Source organism: Camelus bactrianus, chromosome 16 (assembly GCF_048773025.1).
Source record: "Camelus bactrianus isolate YW-2024 breed Bactrian camel chromosome 16, ASM4877302v1, whole genome shotgun sequence".
Lineage (NCBI taxonomy): Eukaryota > Metazoa > Chordata > Mammalia > Artiodactyla > Camelidae > Camelus > Camelus bactrianus.
Window position 1 is genome coordinate 43,109,416 of NC_133554.1, and position 22,722 is coordinate 43,132,137.

Below are 22,722 nucleotides of genomic sequence, written 5' to 3' on the forward strand. Positions count from 1 at the left end.
AGTCAGACTGCAGATCTGTCTGTCTGCGCCTGGACTTGACTTGTCTGCACCAGTCAGTGGAGTCCACTGCTCCTAGGGTGGGGGATGGGAATCCAGAATAAGCCGTAGGAGCCCGGGGTCTGGAACCACTCAGGACAATGAATGGAGAGTAGACTGGCAGCTCACGGCCTGGGCTCTGTGGAGGTTCCCAGCAGTAGAGCTGGTGTGTACAGTGGTATCAAGGCAACTGGAGGGGATGGAGCCAAGGCACTGCTTCTTCTCAGATCCTACCTCTTCATACTACCCTTGAGGCAGCTGGCTTGAGGGTTAACCCCTTGGCTGCCGGAATTGCTGCATGATGCTATCAACCCTCTCTGCAAGGCCAGGAAGGTTCCTGCAAAGCTGACTGCATCTTTTAGGGAAAGGTAGGGAAATGGAGGCACAGTCGGCTTCCCTGCCACCCCTTGCCTCCCAGTTGCTCTCTTACATCCCTGCTTCCACCTGCTCCATTCCTCTATTCAGCCTGTTCTCTTTCACCCACTGAAATCCCCAGTTCCCACAGAAAGCCTTTCTGTGTTGATTACAAGGACTCCAACCAGTTTTTCCATCTGGTCTCAGGTATGTCCATCCCAGGGCTCAGCTCATATGCATTCACCAACTCTGCTTACCCACTGGATTTACTCTTCTCTGCTAGTGGATGGTCACTGTGTCTATATTGATTCATATGTGCACCCACATCTGGATATGACCAGCAGGCAGGGGCCCTGTGTTAGCACAAAGAGAGGAGGAGATGAAAAACCTGTAGACAGATTCCTTTGGGGCTGGGGAGAAAGCCCTGACACCCAGCACAGATCTCATGCTTACTCAGCCTCTGCCTCAATTCTTGGCTTCTGGGGCCTCAAACTCACTCTTTTAGTTCCTCCTCTCTCTTACCCCTCTTGCCTCACCTCTGTAAGTCCTTCTTATCATCCTCCCACCTGGCCTCCAGACCCATAGCCAGGGCAATCATGGTGTTCTTTTGTTTTTCAGTTACAAGATATATCAGAAGCACAAAAGAGCACCTAAAACACATATGTGCAGTTTAAAGAATATTTACAAAGCAAAAACCTGTGTCATAACCTCAAAGATCAAGAAATAGAACATCATCAACACTCCAAGACCTCCAGTATGCTTTATCCAGATCTCATCTTCATCCATCCTCACAAGAGATAACCACTATCCAGGGTTTTGCCATAATCATTTCTTTGCTTTTCTTTCTAGTTTTTTCACCTATGCATCCACCAATAAAAAAATATAGTTTAATGTTGCCAGTGTTTGAACTTTGTAGAACGGAGTCTTCTTGTATGAATTCAGTTGTGATTTGCTTCCTTCAATATTATATTAGATTCATTTCCCAGTATACTATTCCAGTGTATGTCTGTACCACAATTTACCTATTCTACTTTATTGGGGGGGGTAACTATATTTATTTATTTATTTAATGGAGGTACTGGGGATTGAACTCAGGACCTTGTGTATACTAAGCACTCCTCTACCACTGAGCTATACCCTCCCCTCTCTATTATACTATTCAGAATAACTTTTGTGCACCAGATCTGACCTAGACAGATAAATAAAAAACGATTACATATTTCAAATGAAGGAGATTTGGTTACACAGGAGTTGGGAGACTAAAAGAACAGAAAAAGAAAAAACACTGAGATAATGTGGAAGTAGTGGGACTAGTCACTAAAGAAAGCAGAAAGGGCTGAGGGAACTCAGGGTAAAGTGTAAAAACCAGAAGACCTCTATGGCAGCACTTAGGGACCTCTCATCTGCAGCCTGTATAGAGCATACTGTGCTGAAAATCAAACACATGACTGTGAGAGTAGCAGGATTCTATATTCAAAGCTCCAGCAAGTCGGGGCCCTGATAGTGATAGGGAAGGATTAGGCCACTGAGACTTGGTATGGATCTGGGAACGTCTGTTCTGGAACCCCCAGATAATCATCCTGAACCTTTGGGCCAGCAGAAATAGCCTCTCCCCTTTGGTGGAAGAGAGTGAGCTCCTCTTGCCTGGATAACATGCAAAGTCCTCACCTGAGGCAAATGCCTCACAAGGGGATGCTCTCTTCAAGGTCTGACACCCTAAACAAGATCCTACTGTAAAGCACAGGGAACTATATTCAATAGCTTGTGATGACATATAATGACAAAGAATAGGAAAAAGATATATATATTCACAACCAAATCACTATGCTGTACACAAAAAACTAACACAACATTGTAAATCAACTATACTTCAATTTTTTTAAATTTAATTTTAAATACTGAAAAAGAAAAAAAACCTGACCCTGACCTCCTTGGTGATTCTAAACCAATAACCATAGTCAAGTCTCATCATGGATCAAGTGGCGAAGTACTATCCCACCTATGGGAAGGAAGAGATTATTCACCAAAAATGCCACAGAATCTGGCTAACATGTAGTACCAGAAATTTGGAGAACATGCGTGAGAACAGATCTTGAGATCCCAGACTGTGGTGACAGGGTGGAATATAAGGCTGGAATGGAGAGTTTATTGATCTGGAATACGTTACAATGACTAAGGATTTGGCATTTTAAAGGCTTAGCAAGGACATCTGAAGCCAGTTGCAATATGCTACTGGGGTAGATCTTTAACGTTTAGGGAAAACTATGCATTATAGCAAGTGAAGTGAGATGCTAGAATTTCCTTGGCAGAGTAGTGGGGAAGGGTCAAAAGCCTCAGAAAGGTGGGCTCTAAAGAATGAAATTATTATCATATAAGACCAAAGAACCTTCCAGCTTAATGTGTTCCTCATGAAGACCTGGAGACATTCTCTTAAATAAAGCAGGAAGAAACGTGCTAGTTGTTGGAAAGGCACTGGTTCATCTGCAGCTCACTAGGGGCTGTTTGCCCACTAAAGTTGATGGTAGTGGACTGGGCTTCCTAAAGTCAATGAGTATGACAGGAACTCAGAACAGAGGCCAGATGATGGCGCTTAGTCATCAGAATCAAGGTAAGCATAATTACCACAATGGGCAGAAAGACCAAAATGGCAAGCTTGGTTCTTCTGTGATGGCCAGTGGTCTTCCTAGGTAGTTGGACAGTCAATGAGAGTACTTCTTGACTTATATAGCTAAAAACAAGCAAGAATGTGTGAGCAGAAGTGTGATGTCAGCCACTGCAAAGGAAAATCATGATCCCTCACCCAGTTTCCAGACCCAAACCATTTTTCAGCTACAGAGCCCATTGAAGCAAAGGCCAGTGGCCTTCAGGAAGAATCCTGCAATGTCAAGTAATCATCTCACTCCTTCTCCAAAGGTATCTACAGCCATTTCTCAGAGTAACTGTACACTAGGGAAAGAGAATACTCAGATCTTTCAAGGTTTTTGGGTACAGGGTCTAAGCTGACAGATCTAGGGATCAAAATGCCATCATGAACATGTATGAGAGTGGGACATACAGAGGCCAAATGATAAAAGGAGACCTGGCTAAGCACATCCCCCAGTGGGTCCAACAGTTCCACAGACTCACCTGGTGGTTATTTCCCTGGTCCCTAAATACATAATTGGAATAGATGGACTTGGCAGATAGCAGAACTCTCATACTGGCTTCCCGAACTAAGAGCCATCAGAGTAGGAAATACCAAATGGGAACTCTCCCCAACCCCTGCCAAGATATTAAATCAGAAGCAATACCTTACTCCAGGTGGAATGACAGTGATTATAGTCACCCACAAAGGATGCAGGAGTGATGGTCCCTGTTATATCTCCATTTAACTCATCAATCTGGCTCTTGCAAAAACCAGATGATTCACTGTTGATGGTCATGAACGTAACCAGGTGGTAGCCCCGATTTAGCTGCTGTGCCAGATGATGTGAGAGCTTTCCTAGAGCAGATCAACGTAGCCCCCAATACTTAGTATGTGACTATTAATTTGGTGAAGGAAATAGGATCAGAACTTTAAAAAAGTACCCTTCTATGGCCTCTCTCCCTGACTTTGAATATTTTTATACATTATATTTTAGCTGGCATTTCCTGGCTTGTTAATGAGATTGAGCATTCTTTCATGTGCTTCTTGGTCATTTGGGTTTTCTCTATTGTGAACCTGTACAAAATATTTTGCCCATTTTCCCTTGGGTTTTTTTGTTGTTGTTGTTGCTTTATAGTAGTTCTTTATATATTCTAAATATGAATCTTTGGTCACTTATATGTACAACAAGTATCTTCTCACATTCTGTAGCTTGCCATTTAGTCCTCTTTATAATGTCTTTTCATGAAGAAAAATTCTTAATTTTTTCAAGTGTATTATTTTTTCTTTATGATAGATGGGTTTTGTTTCTTTAAGAAATATTTCCTTTTTTTTTTTTTTTTCAGTGGAGGTACTGGAGATTGAACCTAGGACCTCATGCATGCTAAGCATGTGCTCTACCACTGAGCTATACCCACCCCTCAAGAAATATTTCCAATCTTGAGGTTATGATGTATTTTCTTATCTTATAAGAAGTTTTACTATAAGTTTTATAGTAAAGTAAAATAACATTTTACTTTACAGTCTGTAATTTACCTGGAGTAGATTTTTTTGTATAGTGTAAAGTGGGGGTTCAATTTCAATTTGATCCAGCACAATTCATTATTTTTATTTAAAGTATTTTCTTTACAGTGTCCTCTCTCTCCAAATATCCATACATGTGTCGATCTGTTTCTTGGCTCTGTGTTTGGTTTCAGGGTCTCTTTTTCTATCCTTGTACCAAATCATAATGTCTTAATGATTAAATTTTTATAATAAGTCTTGATGACTGTTAGGGCAAGTCCTACCATCTTATTTTTCTTCAAGGGTATCTTGTAGGGGAAGGTATAGCTCAGTGGTAGTGTGTGTGTTCAGCATGCTGGGGGGCCTGGGTTCAATCCTCAGTACCTCTATTAAAAAAAATTTATAGTATCTAAAGAGTGTCTTGTTTTCCCTTGGTCCCTTGCATTTCCAAGATAATTTTAGAATTAGCTTGACAAGTGCAACAAAACCAAACTTTATTAGGATTTATATTGGAATTGTGACTGTATTGACTCTATAGCTTATACAATATATTTCTCTTTTTATTTAGCTTGTCTTCTCTCCAGAGAAGTCTTATACATATTTTGTTAGATTTATCTTGGGTTATTCATAAGTTTTATGCTATTTTTTTTCCATTGGAGGGGGAGGTAATTAGGTTTATTTATTTATTTACTTAGTGGAGGTACTAGGGATTGAACCCAGGACCTCATGCATGCTAGGCATGTACTCTACCCCTGAATTACACCCTCCCCCTCAGTTTTATGCTATTTTTAAAGGTACCTTGTTAAAATTTCATTTTCTAATTGTTGCTGGTATAGATAAGTAATTGACTTTTGTATTGTGTTAAAATATATGCAACATAAAACTTGCCATTTTAACCATGATTAAGTGTACAATTCAGTGCATTAATTACAATCACAATGTTGTGCAATCATCACCACTATCTATTTCCAAAATATTTTCATCACCCTTCATAATACTGCCATGAACATTTGGGTTCAAGTATCTGTTTGAGTCCCTGTTTTCAATTCTTTTGAATTGCTGTGTCATATGGTAATTCTATGTTTAACTTTTGGAAGAGCAGCCAAACTGTTTCCACAGTGGCTGAACCACCTTACATTCCCATCAGTAACGCACGAGGGTTCTAATTTCTCCACAGCCTCACCCATACTTACTGTATTTCATTTTTTATATTAGGCCTCCTTGTAAGTGTGAAGTGGTATCTCATTGTGGTTCTGATTTCCATTTCCCTTGAGTGTTTTTTCATATGTTTATTGGTCATTTGTATATCTTCTTTGGAGAAATGTCTATTTAAGCCCTTTGACTATTTCTTAATTGGGTTATTTGTCTCTGTGCCGTTAATTTTTAAGCAGATTCTTCTAATGTATTAAACATTTCTATAAATTGAAATAATTTCTTTATAGCTTCTTTTGGATTTTCTTGCTACACAGTTAGATCATTTGCAGATAACAGGTTTTTCCCTCTCTCACCAAATAACAAGCATTCTTGTCCTATTTCTAACCTCAGAAGGAAAGATTTCAGTGTTAAATGTGTTTGCTATAGGTTTTTTAAAAAATAGATGGCCCTCATCAGTTTATAGAAGTTCTCTTCTAGTCTTAATTTGCTCCAGGTGTTAATCATTAATGGGTGACAAATTTCATCAAACGCGTTTCTTGTTTCTGAGATGAATATTGGGGTTTTTATTCTTTATTCATGTTCACGTGGAGGATTATATTAATTGATTTTTCTAATGTTACCAAACTCCATATCTGGGATAACCCAATTTGGTCATGCTGTATTATATTTTTTTATGTATTACTGCCTTTAGTTTGCTGATGTTTTATTCTATTAGGATTCTTAAATTTATGTTCATGAGTAAGACTGCCCTTTTATTTTTCTTCCTTGTACTGCTCACACCAGGTTATGCCATTAAATGAGTTCAGAAGTGTCCCCTCTTCTTGCTGAATAATCTGAAATAATTTGTGGCTATTTGGAAGTATTTGCTTCTTCCTTTTTTTTTTTTTTAATTTGTTTTGGAGGGGGAGGTAATTAGATGTACTTATTTATTTATTTTTAAAGGAGGTATTGGGGATTGAACTCAGGACTTTGTGTATAAGAAGAATGTGTTCTACCACTTGAGCTATACCCTCCTCCCTGGAAATATTTGCTTCTTGAATTTAATGATAAAGCTATCTGGTCATGGAATTTTGTGGAAGTATTTTTGACACTGATTTCATTTCTTTTATGGTTGTAAACTATTCAGGTAGTCTATTCCTTTTTTTTTTTTTTAATTCCTAGAAGGTTTTTACTTTGATTTTGTCAATTCGTTTCTCCATTTTAAAAATCAACATTTTTGAAGTATAATTTACACACAGTAAATGCACCCATGTTAATTGTACTGGTCAATAAGTTTTGACAAACATACACCAATCAAGGAAAAGAATATTTCCTGTGGAGGAAAGGGAACCCTCCTTCACTGCTGGTGGGAATGCAGTTTGGTGCAGCCACTGTGGAAAATAGTATGGAGATTCCTCAAAAGACTAGGAATAGACTTACCATATATATCCAGAAGGAACCCTACTCCAAAATGACATCTGCATCCCAATGTTCATAACAGCACTATTTACAATAGCCAAGACATGGAAACAGACTAAATGTCCATCAACAGATGACTGTATAAAGAAGATGTTTGTATATTTATACAATGGAATACTATTCAGCCATAAAAAACGACAACATAACGCCATTTGCAGCAACATGGATGCTTCCGGAGAATGTCATTCTAAGTGAAGTAAGCCAGAAAGAGAAAGAAAAATACCATATGAGATTGCTCATATGTGGAATCAAAAAAAAAAAAAAAACAGAACATAAATACAAAACAGAAACAGACTCACAGACATAGAATACAAACTTGTGGTTGCCAAAGGGAAGGGGGGTGGAAAGGGTAAACTGGGAGTTCAAAATTTGTAGATACTGACAGGCATGTGTAGAATAGATAAACAAGATTATACTGTATAGTACAGGGAAATATATACAAGATCTTATGGTAGCTCACAGCAAAAAAAAAAAAAATGTTACAATGAATATATGTATGTTCATATATAACTGAAAAATTGTGCTCTGCCCTGGAATTTGACACAACATTGTAAAATGACTATAACTCAATAAAAAAATGTTTTAAAAAAAGGTAATTGGAAGAAAAAGAAAGAAATGTATGGGAAATCTGTAGACTTAAAAGAGACTTGAAAGAAAGATCAGTTTATTTAATGGGCAAGACTAAACTAGAGTGTCTAGGGGTACTCACTTGGATGGTGAACTATGAAGAACACAAGTAAGTAATTACAATAAAAGTCAGGATAGTAGTTACTCTTAGGGAAGGGGGAAAGTGAGATCAGATGGGGCACATAGCCTTCTAGGGTGCCTGACAAAGTTTTATATCTTGACCTCAATGGTGATTAGAAGGGTGTTGCCATCTAACATATTAAACTACACAGCTATTTTGTATTATTTTTTGTATCTACTTGAGTTAACAATAAAAGGTTTTGCAGAAAAAAAGAGAGAGAGAGAGAATATTTCCATCACTGAAAAAGATCCTCTGTGCCTCTTCCTAACCAATCCTCTGCCCTACTCTGATCCCAGGCAACTATTTATCTACTTGCTGTCACTGTAGACTAGTCTTTTTTATAATTTCATCTAAATGGAATTATACAGGATGTACTATTTTGTGTCTGGCTTCTTTCACTCAGCATAATGTTTTGGAAATTCACTCCTGCTTTTGCAAGTACTCTTAATTCATTACTTATCACTGCTGTGTACTATTCCCTTGCATAAATGTATCGCAATTTATTTGTCCATTCACTTATTGATGGACATTAGGATTTTTCAAATTCTTTTTACTAGTATGAATAACACTTCTATAAATGGTATTATACAAATTTTTGTGTAATGAAGTGTTTTCATTTCTCTTGGTTAAGTACCTAGAAGTGGAATTGCTGGATCATATGAGAAGTAGGTGTTTAAACTTATAAGAAGCTTCCAAACTAGCAAAGTGGTTGTACCATTTTACATCCTCACCATCAATGTCTGAGAGGTCCAGTTGCTTCACATACTCACCAATACTCAGTATTTTTATTATTTTTAGTGTTAGTCATTCCAGTACCTCAGTGTGGTTCTTCTCTTCAGAGGTATAATGTACAAACAGCAAAATGTTTCGATTTTAAGCACTGCCATTCAGTAATTGAATAGATACCTGCACTCCAGTAGCCACACAACAGTTAGAACACATTTCTATCACCCCCAGGAAGTTCCTCTCTACCCCTTCCCAATCAGTCCCCACCCCCCAACCAGAAGCAATCACTGATCTAATTACTAGAACCATAGATTAGTTTTCCCTATTCTAGAACTTTATATAAATGGAGTTATATAATAAACACTCTTTTGACATTGGCTTTTTTGCTTCAGCATAATGTTTTTGAGATTCATTAATGTTCTAGCAGATGTAAGTAATTTGTTTATTTGTATCGATGAAAAGTATATCACAGTTTGGCTATTCACTTTTCCGTTGATAAACATTTGAGCTGTTGCCAGTTTGGGGCTATTATGAAGAAAACATCCATGAACATTCTCGTTGAAGGTTTTTGTAGACATGTATTTCATTTCTCTTACATAAATAGCTAGAAGCGCATGAATGAATCATAGGAAAAGTATATGATTAACTTTTAAGAAACTGCCAAATTGTTTTCCAAAGTGATTTTACCAGTACAAATGTGTAAGTAGCCATGTTTCATTTCCTTTTCAACACCTGGTGATGCCAATGTTTTTGCATTTTAGCCATTTAGTGCATATCTCCTTGTGGACTTAATTTGCAATTCTCTGGTGACAAATGATTTAAGCTTTTTATGAGCTTATAAGTCCATTGTATATTTTCTTTTGTGATGTGTCTTCAAGTCTTTTGTGAAAATTTTTATTGAGTTGTTTGTCTTTTTTCATACTGAGTTGCAGGAGTTCTTTATATATTCTAGATACAAATTTTCTGTCAGATATATATGTTGCAAACATTTTCGCCCAGACTGTGACTTGCTATAAGGATCAGGGTTCTGGATTTTGTTGTTTCTCAAAATGGTGGACTTTGTTCTAACAGCCAATTTGTTAACCTATTCATGATCAACTTAATTCATTTGAAATTTACTCTTGAGGTGTTAGGAAGTCTAAATTTGCCTAAGGCTAATGTAGCCCTTATTAACCACTAAGTGTTACTTTTCTGGAGTCGCTCTTGAATGTCCTGGGTTTAACAAGGATTCTCCAGTCCAGGTGATCAGACCTGGGCTACATCCTAGCCTTCTGTCAGCTCTGGGAATTCTGTGCCTTATCGCACAGCTGACTCTCTCAGATAGACGTGTGGCGTTTCACCCTCATGGGAGTGGCTTAGTGTTTAATGACGCTTCTCAAGGACACCCTGGTGCATATTTCTGCAGCTCTCTCTACAAAGCCCCCTTTTCTTTAGCATTCCACTTTGCAGATTTCAGGTGTTCCAGCCTCCCCTGATCTCTCATCTCAACCCAGCAAACCCACTGCTTCAGGATACCTTCCTGGCACTGTGGTCTAGAAAGGGCCTCCAGGAGGGGCTGAGACCATCATAGGGCGCACTTTGTTTGTCCCCCTTGTCCTAGAGATCACAGCCCTGCACTGCGTCTCCGTCAGTGTCTAAGACAATTGTTTCATATATTTTATCTAGTTTTCTAGTTTACATCAAGACAGCAAATCCAGTCCCCATAACCCCATCATGATGAAATAGAATTCCCTTGTTTCTTCTTGAGTTGGTTTGTTCCATCATAATTTTCTAGAACTTTATCTTTTTATTGAAAATTTCAAATTATTTGGCATTAAAATAAATTTATCCATATTATCCTCTTATTTTTAAAATGTCCTGAAATATGGTAGAGAAGTTCACCTTTTCATTTCTGATATTTGCAGTATACGATCCTTTTATTTTTTTCTCATGATCAATGACACTAGAGATTTTACAATTTTATCACTCTTCTTGGGGGACAGACATAGCTCAGTGGTAGAGCATATGCTTGGCATGCACGAGGTCCTGGGTTCAATCCCCAGTACCTCCATTGAAAAAAAATTATGAATCTTCTTAAAGAACTAACTTTGCTTTATTGATTCCCTTTATTAATATTTTATTTTGTATTTTATGTATTTTTACTATTAATTTTCTTCTTTGTACTTTTAAGAGATTCATTTTGTTCTTCTAGTAAATAATAGAAATGGGTAACTTATATTGTTCATTATAAACTTGTTTTCCAATATATACATCTAAGGCTATAAATTTTTCTGTTAGTATATATAGCTTTAGCCAGATTCACAAATATTTTTCACTCAATTCAAAAGGCTTTATGATTTCCATTATGGTTTCTTTTTCCACTCATGAGAACGAGTAGGACAAATAGGTAGGGACATGTATATATAGATGTGTAAGTATCTCTCTCTGTGTATACTTGTTGACATACATATACACATATAGATATTAGTATATTTCTAGATAGATTTGTAGATAAGTGTTTACGTATATAGAGAGACTGATTGATTGGTTTACTGCTTTACTGTCCAGGAACTGGCTTACCCAATTGTGGGGGCCAGTTAGACAAGTCTGAAATCTGCAGGGCAGGCGCTGACACTGTGGTTCGCAGGTAGAATTTCTTCTTCCTCAGGGAACCCTTAGTTTTGCTCTTCAGGCCTTTCCACTGATTGGACAAGGACCATTCAAATACCCTTGACTTCAAGTCAACAGATTGTAGATATCAATCGCAGGTACAAAATACCTTCACAGCGACACCTGGATTAGTGTTTGAGTGAGTAACTGGGTCCTGAAGACCAGCCATGTTGACACATAGAACCGACCATCCCTGCGCTGTCTGTCTGACGCTTCTCTCATGATTAGACTCAGGTTCTGAGTTTGGGGGAGGAAGTCAATTTTCAGAGTCCATTTCCATCCTATTGTATCATGTGTGCTTCTGTCAACATAAGTGATGGCTGATGATGTCAACTCCACTGGAACTTGTCCTTTTTTGAAGGGAGTCACTAAGTGCAGCCCACACTTAAAGAGGGAGAAGTTTTGCTCCCCCTCCTTGAGGATGGAGTATCGATATACATTATTGAGAATTCTTCTGCATGGGAGATTTGTCCCTTCACCTTCATTTATTAATTTATTCAATCACTAATATATCAATGTGGACTCATGGATATTTGTTTTCTACTTTGGACTATCATCCAATACTACTTTATTTTGTTGTTCAAATGTACTAGTTTGGCCACTGAAAACTACATAGTATCTATTTTCCTATATTCTTACCTTTACCTCTGAGCATGCACAGTTAACAAACATTTATTGAGCACCTACTGTGTGCCATGCCCTGTGCTAATCATATAGGATCTGTCTGTAGTTTAGTATGTAAGTGGAGAGAATGGAGAGGAAGAAGGAAGCTCCAGGTTAGGCAGAGTTATAGATTTGAACAGCAGCATTTGAACATAACCAAGGAGCAAATGGCTCCAATTTGGGCTTTAGCAAGGTCATCAGTTATCGGAAAGGCAATGGATGGCTCCTTGGTGACTGACCAGATAAGATGGAAGTTTTGCAGTCACTTCCAGGTTTCTGTCTTGAGCAATGGGTGGACTGGGGTGTCACTGGTTAAGATAGGGCACCGTGGATGAGGGACAAGACACAAGAACGTGCAGAGGGGAGGGAGAAGATAGCTGAGGAAAGATGAACATGGGGGAGCGTCAACATCGGGGGCGGTGATAGGAGGAAGATGAGCCAGCCAAGAAGATAGAGAAGAAACCATCAAATAGTGGGGGTGGGAGGTGGGGAGCAGATATTTCCGAGATGGGAGAGGCTGCACGTGTCAAACACTACAGAGAAACCCAGCTGGGGAGCTGGGCAGTGTTTATTAGATTTGGCAACAAATAGGTTATTAGTGGAAAGGGGAGACAGAGGAGAAGCTGGGCTGTCTTGGGCAGAGGAGGGAATGAGAGAGGAAGAGGAGAGGTGCTCTGCGGAAGGGGAGGAGAGCAACAGGACCACCGCTCCAGGGTCAGGAGAAGCTTGTCGGGTTATTTAAATGGATGGACTTGAGCTTCTTTAGGGCTGTGGGGAAGGAGTGAGTAGGGGGCGGGGAGCAGGGAGGACTGAGGGAGGAAGTCCAGGGTGGCCTGTGCCTCTGGGTAGGGCTGGAGTGCTCCAGAGAGGGAGGGAGTCCCACTGAACAACCTGAGCCCCCTGGAGGACCGGTGGTGTCACTACAGACAAGTTCACAGGAGTTGGGGGGAGGAGAGGCTATTTATTCATTTCTTCAATGTTCAGGGATCTTTACTGATGGGGAGAAACCCTCGCTGCTACCCAAACTCAGTTTCCTGTCCAGTTTATTAACCCTCTGAGTCTACTGAATAACTGCTATTACTTTAAACAATCAATATCTCTCTAACAGTCACCCAAGCATAACATTTAGGAATTTGACAAATTAAATTTCTCCTAACATTTTACACATGAATTACCAAAACAATGCCAATAAAAATAGGCAGCACTTTACATTGCTTTTACTACGCCCCGGGCACTGCTTGCGGTGCCTTACCTGCGTTACTTCATCACTCCTCACAAAAACCCTTCAAGGAAGGTACTATTATTATCACCCGGTTCCTATTTTGCAGCTGAGGTAACTGAAGCCCAGAGAGGTGAAGAAAGTAACTTGCCCAAGGTCACACAGTTGCTAAGTGTCAGAGCTGTCAGAGCTGGCACTGGTACTCAGTCATGTGGGCCCTGGAGATGCTACTACAGTTACATCCTGTAATGAAAACATGGCTGATTTTTCTGAACACTGAAACCACTGGTAAAACACATATAAACAAGATTCTTTCCAAAAGTATAATGTCTGGTGATCAGAAAAATTGAGGCTTCTGTTTGCAATGGTCATTTCTCAATGGTCTAAACTCTAATTTCTTTTTTTTTTTTTAACTGAAGTGTAGTTGATTTACAATGTTAGTTTCAGGTGTACAGCAGTGATTCAGTTATACATATACATACTTTTTTTCTTTTCAGATTCTTTTCCATTATATGTTATTACAAGAAATTGAATATAGTGTGGTATACAGTAGGTTCTTATTGTTTTTCTATATTATATATATATATATTAATGTGTGTCTGTTAATCCCCAACCCTTAATTTATCTCTCCCCACCCTCTCCCCTTTGGTAACCAAGTCTGTGAGTCTGGTTTTGGTTTGTAAATAGAATTTTTATCATTTTTTTCTTTTAGGTTCCACATATAAGTGATACAGTATGATATTTGTTTTTCTCTGTCTGACTTACTTCACTCAATATGATAATCTCTAGGTCCATCCATGTTGCTGCAAATGGCATTATTTCATTCTTTTTTAATGGATGAGTAATATTCCATTTTATATATATATATATATATATATATATATATATATATATATATATATCCCACATCTTCTTATCTCGTTGTCTGCTGATGGACATTTAGGTTGTTTCCATGTCTTGGCTGTTGTAAATAGTGCTGCTATGAACACTGGGCTGGATGTGACTTTTCAAATTATAGTTTTCTCTGGATCTATGCCCAGGAATGGGATTGCTGGATCATGTGGTAAGTCTATTTTAAATTGTTTGAGGAACCTCCATACTGTCCTCCATAGTGGCTGCACCAACTTACATTCCCACCAACAGTGTAGGAGGGTTCTTTTTTGTCCACACCCTCTCCAAGGTATATTATTTGCAGACTTCTTAATGATGGCCATTCTGACTGGTGTGATGTGATACCTCATTACAGTTTTGATTTGCATATCTCTAATAATTAGCAATATTGAGCATTTTTTCATGTGCCTGTTGGCCATCTGGATGTCTTCTTTGGAGAAGTGTTTATTTAGGTCTTCTGCCCATTTTTTGATTTTTTTTTTATATTAAGTTCTATGAGCTATTTGTATATTTTGGAAATCAGTCCCTTGTCCATTGTGTCATTTGCAAGTATTTTCTCTCATTCTGTAGGCTGTCTTTTCATTCTGTTTATGGTTTCCTTTGCCATGCAAAAGATTTTAAGTTTAACTAGGTCCTATTTGTTTATTTTTGCTTTTATTTCCATTACTCTAGGATCTGGTTTGAAAAAAATATTGCTGAAATTTATGTCAAAGAGTGTTCTGTCTATGTTTTCCTCTAGGAGTTTTATAGTATCTGTTCTTACATTTAGGTCTTTAATACGTTTTAAGTTTATTTTTGTATGTGGTGTTAGAGAATGCTCTAATTTCATTTTTCACAGGTAGCTGTCCAGTTTTCCCAGCACCACTTATTGAAGAGACTGTCTTTCCTCCATTGTATATTCTTGCCTCCTTTGTCATAGATTAATGACCATAAGTGCGTGGATTTATTTCTGGACTTTCTATCCTGTTCTATTTATCTGCTTATCTGATTTTGTGCCAGTACCATACTGTTTTGATTACTGCAGATTTGTAGTATAGTCTGAAGTCACGGAGCATGATTCCTCTAGCTCCCTTCTTCGTTCTCAAGATTGTTTTGGCTACTAGGGGTCTTTTGTGTTTCCAGACAAATTAAAATCTTTTTTCTTCCAGTTCTGTGAAAAATGTCATTGACAATTTGATAGGGATTGTATTGAATTTGTATATTGCCTTGGGTAGTACGGCAATTTTAACAATATTGACTCTTCCAATCCAAGAACATAGTATATCATATTTCCATCTGTTTGTGTCATCTTCAATTTCTCTCATCCGTGTCTCATAAGCACTGTTTTTAAAACAAAATGAGGAGAGGGAAACTAAAGCCACCATGGAGAGGCATCTCTCATGAATGTGCTCGTTTTTTGCCTTCATCTTCTGTTCCCTGGGCACAAGAATGCCACTTCTGCACTGGCCTGTCCATGTTTTGACCCTCTGGATCTCCTGTCTGTGGTGCCCTGGTATATTTCACACCCGATTAGTTCAGGATAGCCTAATTATCCTTCTCTTTCTTTCTTTTTTTGGTGGGGAAAGGCAATTAGTTTTTAATTTATTTATTTATTTATTTTTTATTCATTCATTCATTCAGTAAATTTAATGGAGGTACTAGGAATTGAACCCAGGACCTCTTGCATGCTAAGCATGTGCTCTACCACTGAGCTATATCCTCCCTCCTATCCTTCTCTTTCTGATGCTGAAACTATACCTGCTTGATAGAAATACTCCTCAGCACTGCCCCCCCAACATCCTCGAGTTTTCTTGCTACCCCAGAACACTGTCATCCTAGGAATCATATTCCTTTTGATTGAGGAACTTATTTGAGAGCAAAATCCGAGTGTCGGGCCACATTTGGTGTGAGTGATGTCCTCCAGCAGCAGAGTCCAGGCTGTGAGAGGTCACCCCCGGTCATGGGAGGTTTCAGGTCTGCCGGGCAGAGGAGGCAGAAGGATGAGGGTGCCTGTTCACTGCAGGTACTGGCAGCCCTTCTTAGCAGCGTTCGCCCTCCAGGCCTTCCCATCCGAGTTGGTGAAGGGATAAGAGCTCCACCAAGCTGCTGGCTCATTCCTTCATGGACACACCTGCTACACTGCTTTGAGTGCCTCTGTTTACCTGTCTGCTAAATCACAGGAGGAATCCCTGCTCCCTCCTGCGGTTTATGGCCAAAGTGATGTGTAACTTGGGGCGGAGGAGGCTCTCATGGGTCCTGGGCTGCTGCCTTTCTCTGCATAGTCCCAGGACTGCAGTGTTTACTCACCCCCAGACTCGGACGCTCCCAGGGCCCTCAGCCTGGGTTTCAGGCTTCTGTATCCCCCAAGCACCTAGCAAGGTGCCTGACACATTAATGATGCAAAATGAGTGTGTGGACCTACTTCCTGGATGAATAAAGGAACTATGCCCCATCTTCTCAAAATTGAAGCTTAGGAAACCCCATTTCATCAGTTATTCAAAAGATAAACTGAGGCACAGGCTGGAAACCCTCCCCGCATCCACCCCTCCCCAAGAATATCAGACCCAGTAGTTTTCTCCCAGACAAGATGGGTTAATGTAGACCCCTCCCACGTGTCCCAGCCGAGAGTGCTGGGCCCTGAGATAGGGGCCTGGGCCCTGCAGACACCACTGTCTACTCCCCACCCTGCCCCACCCAGGCCCCTTCAGCACCACTGGCGGGGCCCTATTTGAAATGAAGCAGTGCAGGGGCAGGGCTGAGGCTCTGGGTCCTGACTGGCTGCTCCTGGTCTATTCAAAAAGAAACAAGGAGCAGTTTGGACTCTGGGGCTCCCTGTCCCCCTCCAGGCTCTTGGAGGGACAGTGGGGTTATTAAGCTGAGTCTGCTGGAGTCCGGCTGGCTGCTTCTGGGGAAAGACAGGTGCGTGGGAGGAATGGCGGTTTCTGAGGTTTCCCTCGTGAGGGAAGTTTCCCTGGAGCACAACCTTCCTGCTGGGACTGGGGGTGAGCAGCTCAAGGTCTCCTGATGGGGGACGGTCCACAAAGGAAGAGAAGCCTGGGTCAGGGGTTTAGGGACCCAGAGGACTTGCTACTCCCCTTCCCTGTCAGACAGGCCTTTGGGCACCTACCCCCACCTGCTAGGAACAGGAAACTTCAGGGTCCAGCATATGGAGGGCTCCCTCAAGAGACCCTCCTGCTCACTGAGGTGTTCCCCTAAGTGTGGCAATACCTACCATGTACCAAACGTCACTTTGTGCCTGGAGCTGGGCTAAGGGCTTCCTGTACAGTATCTCATTCTACCTGCACAACCTCTCCGGGAGACCGGACGTTATGAATGAAGAATCTGAGACTTTAAAGACATCTGGAAATGTACTCAAGGTCACACAGCTAGTAAGAGGCCTGACCTAGTTGGTTTGACTCCAAAGCCATTGGCTTAACTGCAACCCCTCCCATCCCCCCACACGTACCCCTCAAACACACACACAGACACAGTGGGGGACACACCCATAGGCCCAGACTCTGCCATCAGCTGTCAGGCCAAGTCCCCAAACATCTGGCTCAGCAGATAGGAGGGACCAGGAAGGGGTGGAGCTGTTCCCTGAGGGAGGGGCTGGGCCCAGTCAGGAGGGACCATCTGACCCCTCCTCCAGGAGGGATGGAGAGAGAAGGGGCCCTCATAAGTAGAGAGGGGAGGCCCAGACTTGCCCGGAGACCTACCTGCCCTGAGGAGGGGTGGGTTAGCCACGGAGAGAGATCCCAGGGGATGCATGTGAGAGACAAACCAGTGGCAAAACAGAGGGAAGATGGAAGGGGATCACCAAGAGCCCTGGCTACACAGACGCTCACTAGTGAACTCAGACGGGTCAGGCACAGGCACCTGCAATCATCCCATTACCTCCACCTCCTCCCCTTCCTTTTCCCCCTTCAATTACCCAGCCCAGGCCTAGCTGGGAGAGCGTGGTGCGCTGGTCAGTTTTTACTGTTGAGGTTTAATGTGGGATCACTGATGCTGTGATATTTAACTTATTATCACTTGGCTGTTTTTAAATACAGTACAGAGGAAAGAGTGGCTGGGGGTGACCCCTCCATAATGCCGGGGTTCCTCTCACACAATTTGCAGGGTGGCCAGAATGCACCCTTCTAGACACAGCACCCACTAGCCCTGTTCCTGGCTTCATAGGCCCTTTGAGCCTAGAGGGACACTGCCTGAGGCTGACCCCCCCCCCCACCCCTCAGCAAAAGGGGGCTGCTCCCTGGTGTTTCAAAGCGTCAGGAAAAGAGGGTAGACAGAGGCCTCATTAATTCATAAATATGAATTTTCTTCCAAAGTTACTGAAGCTCAATCAGAGAAATTAGCAAAACTTCAGCCAAGAATATCACCTCCCACCTGTGAGATGGATTTACGTGGTTAACACCATGCTATGGTCATCCAAGTTTAAGGCTCCCTTGTTTAGAACTATTTAACCATACTAAGGATAACCAGCCTAGTAACACTAGGAAATTGGGCTCGGTGCCTTATGGACAATGTCAAGGTATAATTTTCCGTAAATGTAAGGATTGGTATGGAACAGACTAAATCAGATGGTCTGGGGACATACTTGCTGCACCTAACAGAAGTTCTTGACTTAACTTCTAACTTATTATCTTACTGTATTGCTAGTGATATTATATGCACATTGCCTGTTTTTCAAAAATGTTGTTTTTCCACTCCCCAATGTGTGGCTGAGCCTCTGATAAAATGATGACTAGGCAATTTGATACGGTTTACCAGATACACACTTTATAGGAGATTTTGTGATTATAATGGTGTAACTCCAGACATGAGAGGAAACAATAAGAGGGAATATTTTTCTGCACCATAACCCAGTAGTAAGACAGGAGGTCCGGAGATTTTGGCCACTGTTAATAAGGCTTAGTCCAGTAATAGCACCTGAGTGGCCTGTCAACAAAATCCTCACCTGGCCTAGGAATGAGCATTCCTAGCACCATGGGATGAAAGGGTCATAAAGTGTCTCCTAAAATATGGTCAAATTTGTGACTATGACGGGACCCTGCCAACTAAAATTGGCACTTGCCATCTGCCTCTACAAGGGTTAAGTCACAAGCCACTGCAGTCGCTGATCTTCAACTCACCCTGAGATGAGCCAGGGTGAGATCAGAAATGAGGCACTCAGTGCTCTGGGAAACCCAGCGGAACAGGCCTTCAGGTAGTTAGATATTTTCAGGAGAAGATTTTAGGAGCCTAAATTCTTCCATCTCCTCATATCTAGAAAAGCACGAAAATAATTAACAGTGACATCTGCTTTGGCCATTAAGGAGAAATATCCTTTTGAAAGTCAGAATGGAGTAACTGTAGTTCAGACATCCAAGGTAAAACTAGGTAGCCATTGTGGACGTGATTGCAGACACGTTTGTGTAGTTGAGAACTTGAGTTTTCTGAGGTTTTTCAGACTTGGGACCCCACCAGCCATTCTCAAAGCAGTGTCTGCTGGCAACTGGTAGCTGCAACCTTGTGGGTTCAAGACCTCGTCTTGTTATTACTAAATTTTCAGAAGACTTTTTTTTTTTTTCTTTTTGCTAACTTTTCTTTCTTTGGGGGTGTAATTAGGTTTATTTATTTATTTTTAAATGGAGGTACTGGTGATTGAACCCAGGACCTCCTGCATGCTAAACACGACCTCTAAGTAAGTTTTATTAAAACTTAAAGGCTTTATTAAATAAAACTTAAAGGTTTTATTAAAACTTAGTTAGATAAAATTAGACAACTATCTCCCAGGCTACAAGTCTCCCTGAAATGCCAGGTCCAGACTGGGTTTAAGGCTTACTATTCTGAATTCCTCAGGGAGGAGATCTATTTTTGTCTGGTAAAGTTTGGATTGTCACGCCTACATCTAATTAGCTCTGTTGCACCAAAATGGCAGACCAAGGGATTGAGATCTTATTCTGACTAGACTCAGATCCAGGACTTGAAATTCCAGAATATTTCCAACTTGGTGTCCATTCCCCAGATAGAGGCAGGACCATGCCCATTTCAGCAGGAATTAGCCAGAGTGCTTGTCACCTCGTTCTCTAAAAGATTTGGGGAAGGATCACAGAAAAGCGGAGACTTCAAATTGAGTCCCGCTAAAACTGATTTTCTGTGCTGAGTTTATGATTAAATTCTCTATCCAAAACATTATTCCTTTTCTTTTCCAACACCTGCTTTCCTCAAGATTGAGGAGTATCAAATGAAAAGGGAGGAACTGATCCAGAGCAGGACACTCTGGCGTCCTCCCTTACAAATTTTTCTATGTCCCTTGTTTCTCGTTTGTAGGAGGTAGGCTTCATTCAGCCTCCTTGAATGTCCCTGAGTTCCAAAAGGCAGATTTAAATAGTTGCTAATCTGAAAAGAGAGGAAATGCAGAAATCGGGGAGATAGGGTCAGGAAACAATAGTGTAGCTTTGGGGCGGGGTCCTGGTTCCTCCTCAGTTAATATACATAACAATGTCTTTAAGTTCTTCTGCGGGAACTAAGGCCCTCCAATCCCGGCTTCTTGTTTATTGTTGATTAGAATCATCAGAGACAGTTTTCTGGGGGACACTGGGTCCACCAGATCAACAGCATACTAATTACAAGCAACTTTCCTTTTTGTTACCAAGACTGTTGCCCCCAGGATCATACCCTTGTCCCTCCCTCAAATAGAAACCGGTTACTCTTATCTAAGTCTCAGGAGGCAGCTGCAAAGAGAAGAAACTGGTTAGAAGCTGTGAAGCCCAAGGTGGCAGAGGACTTGACTTCCAGTGGACCTTGAGCCTCCTTATACCGCCATTGTAATTCATTAGCATGGTAAGTAACACACCCACCAGCTCCATAACAGTTGATGATTGCCATGACAACAACTGGAAAAGCCCATATAAGGACAGAAAAGAAAGGTGATTGGCTCCAGCACATCCAGAGCTACAACTGATTCTTTCCAGTGTATTTCTCATTTCAGTCATTGTAGTCTTAAACTGTTTTTGGTTTTTCTTTACATTTTCTAACTCTTTGGTAAAAACTTCTAACTTTTTGTTCTGTGCACCCATTCTTCGCCTGAATGGAGGATCATCTTCATGATCATTACTCTAAACTCTTTCTCAGGTAGGTTGCCTATCTCTACATCACTTAGTTCTTCTGGGGTTGTATCTTGTTCTTTCATCTGGAACATATTCTTCTGTTGCCTTATATTATCTAAATCTCTATGTGTATTTTTATTAGATGGTGGGTTAATTATGTTTCGAGACCTTGGAGAAGTGGTCCTCTGTAAGGAACGTCCTATGTGTCCCAGCAGTACACTCTCTGCTCCTCACCTAGGGGCCAGGAGCTGGCTGGTCTCTGGGTAGGGGTCTGGCCTGCATTTGTGGATTTGGTTCTGCAGGCTGTGGGGTCATAGTTTTCTTGCTTCTGGAGTCTGCCCCCTGGTGAGTGAGGCTGGTCTAGAGGCTTTTGAAGGGTTTCTGGTGGGAGGGGCTGGTGCCTGCCCACTGGTGCCTGGCCCTTGGGTGAGCAGGGCCCTGTTTAGCGTGTGCCTAGAAGCAGCTGTGGGCTCAGGAAGTCTTTAGGTAGCCTGTCTGTTGATAGGTGGGGCTGTGTTCCCACCCAGTTAGTTCTTTGGCCTGAGGCATCCCAGCATTTAAGCCTACAGGCTGTTGGGTCTTGGGGCTAATGATCCAAGCAAGATATCAGCCTCCAGGAGAGTTTATGCAGATGAACGCTCCCCAATATGTCCACCACAAGCTTTTTTGTCCCCAGGGCGAGGCACAGCTGGCCTCCACCTTCCCAGGAGACACTCCAAGACCAGCAGGCATGTCTGGCCCAGGCTCCTATGAAATCACCGCTTCTGTCCTTAATCCCGGTATCCATGAGATTTTGTGTGGACTCCTTAAGAGTGAAATCTGTTTACCTCAGCTCCTACAATAAAGCCCCCCTGGCCCTCAAAGCCAAATGCTCTAGGAGCTCCTCCTCTCAATGCAGGACCCCTGGGCTGGGGTGCTCAACATGGGGTCTCAGAACCCTCACTCCTGGGGAAGAATCTCCGCAAAATTACTATTCTCCAGCTTGTGGGTTGCACACGCCGGGGTTATGGGACCTGATTATATCCTAAGTGCAAAACACCTACCATCCTCTATGGTTCCCTCTTTATGTCTCCAGTTGGTAGGTTCCAGTGTTTTTTATTGATGGCTGACAAGCAGTCTGGAGTTTTCTTCAGTTCATGAGAGGAGGTGAGCTCAAGGTCCTTCTAATTTTCCTTCTTGACAAGACCTCCCCTCTAATGTTTGAGTCTGAAGCAGGGAATCCCCAAGCTGGCAGCCACAGAACCGGTACTCTGCCTTTATGCATGAGGTCACAGAAGCCCAGAGAGGGGCAGCCACTTGCCCTGCATCCCACAGCCAGGCAGTGTCGGAGCTGGGTTAGGATGCTTTCCTCCCTCCATGCCTGGAGCAGTGTTCACAAAAGCCCCTTCTGACTGCTTCCAAACCTCTCTTTATTCTTACCAATCTGCACTCATCTTTCAGTCCATGTCCTTTTAGCAACCAGAGCCCAGGAATAGGTGACCGGCCCCAGCACCCCACCAACAACAGAGACTGCCCTGCTGGGGGTGCGGGGAGGGGCACAGCGAGGCCGAGAATGCTGGCTGCTCTGGCCCGGGGGCCTGGGCCTGGCTGCCAACAGAGGAGCCAGTGTGCCCAGACATTGGGGCTT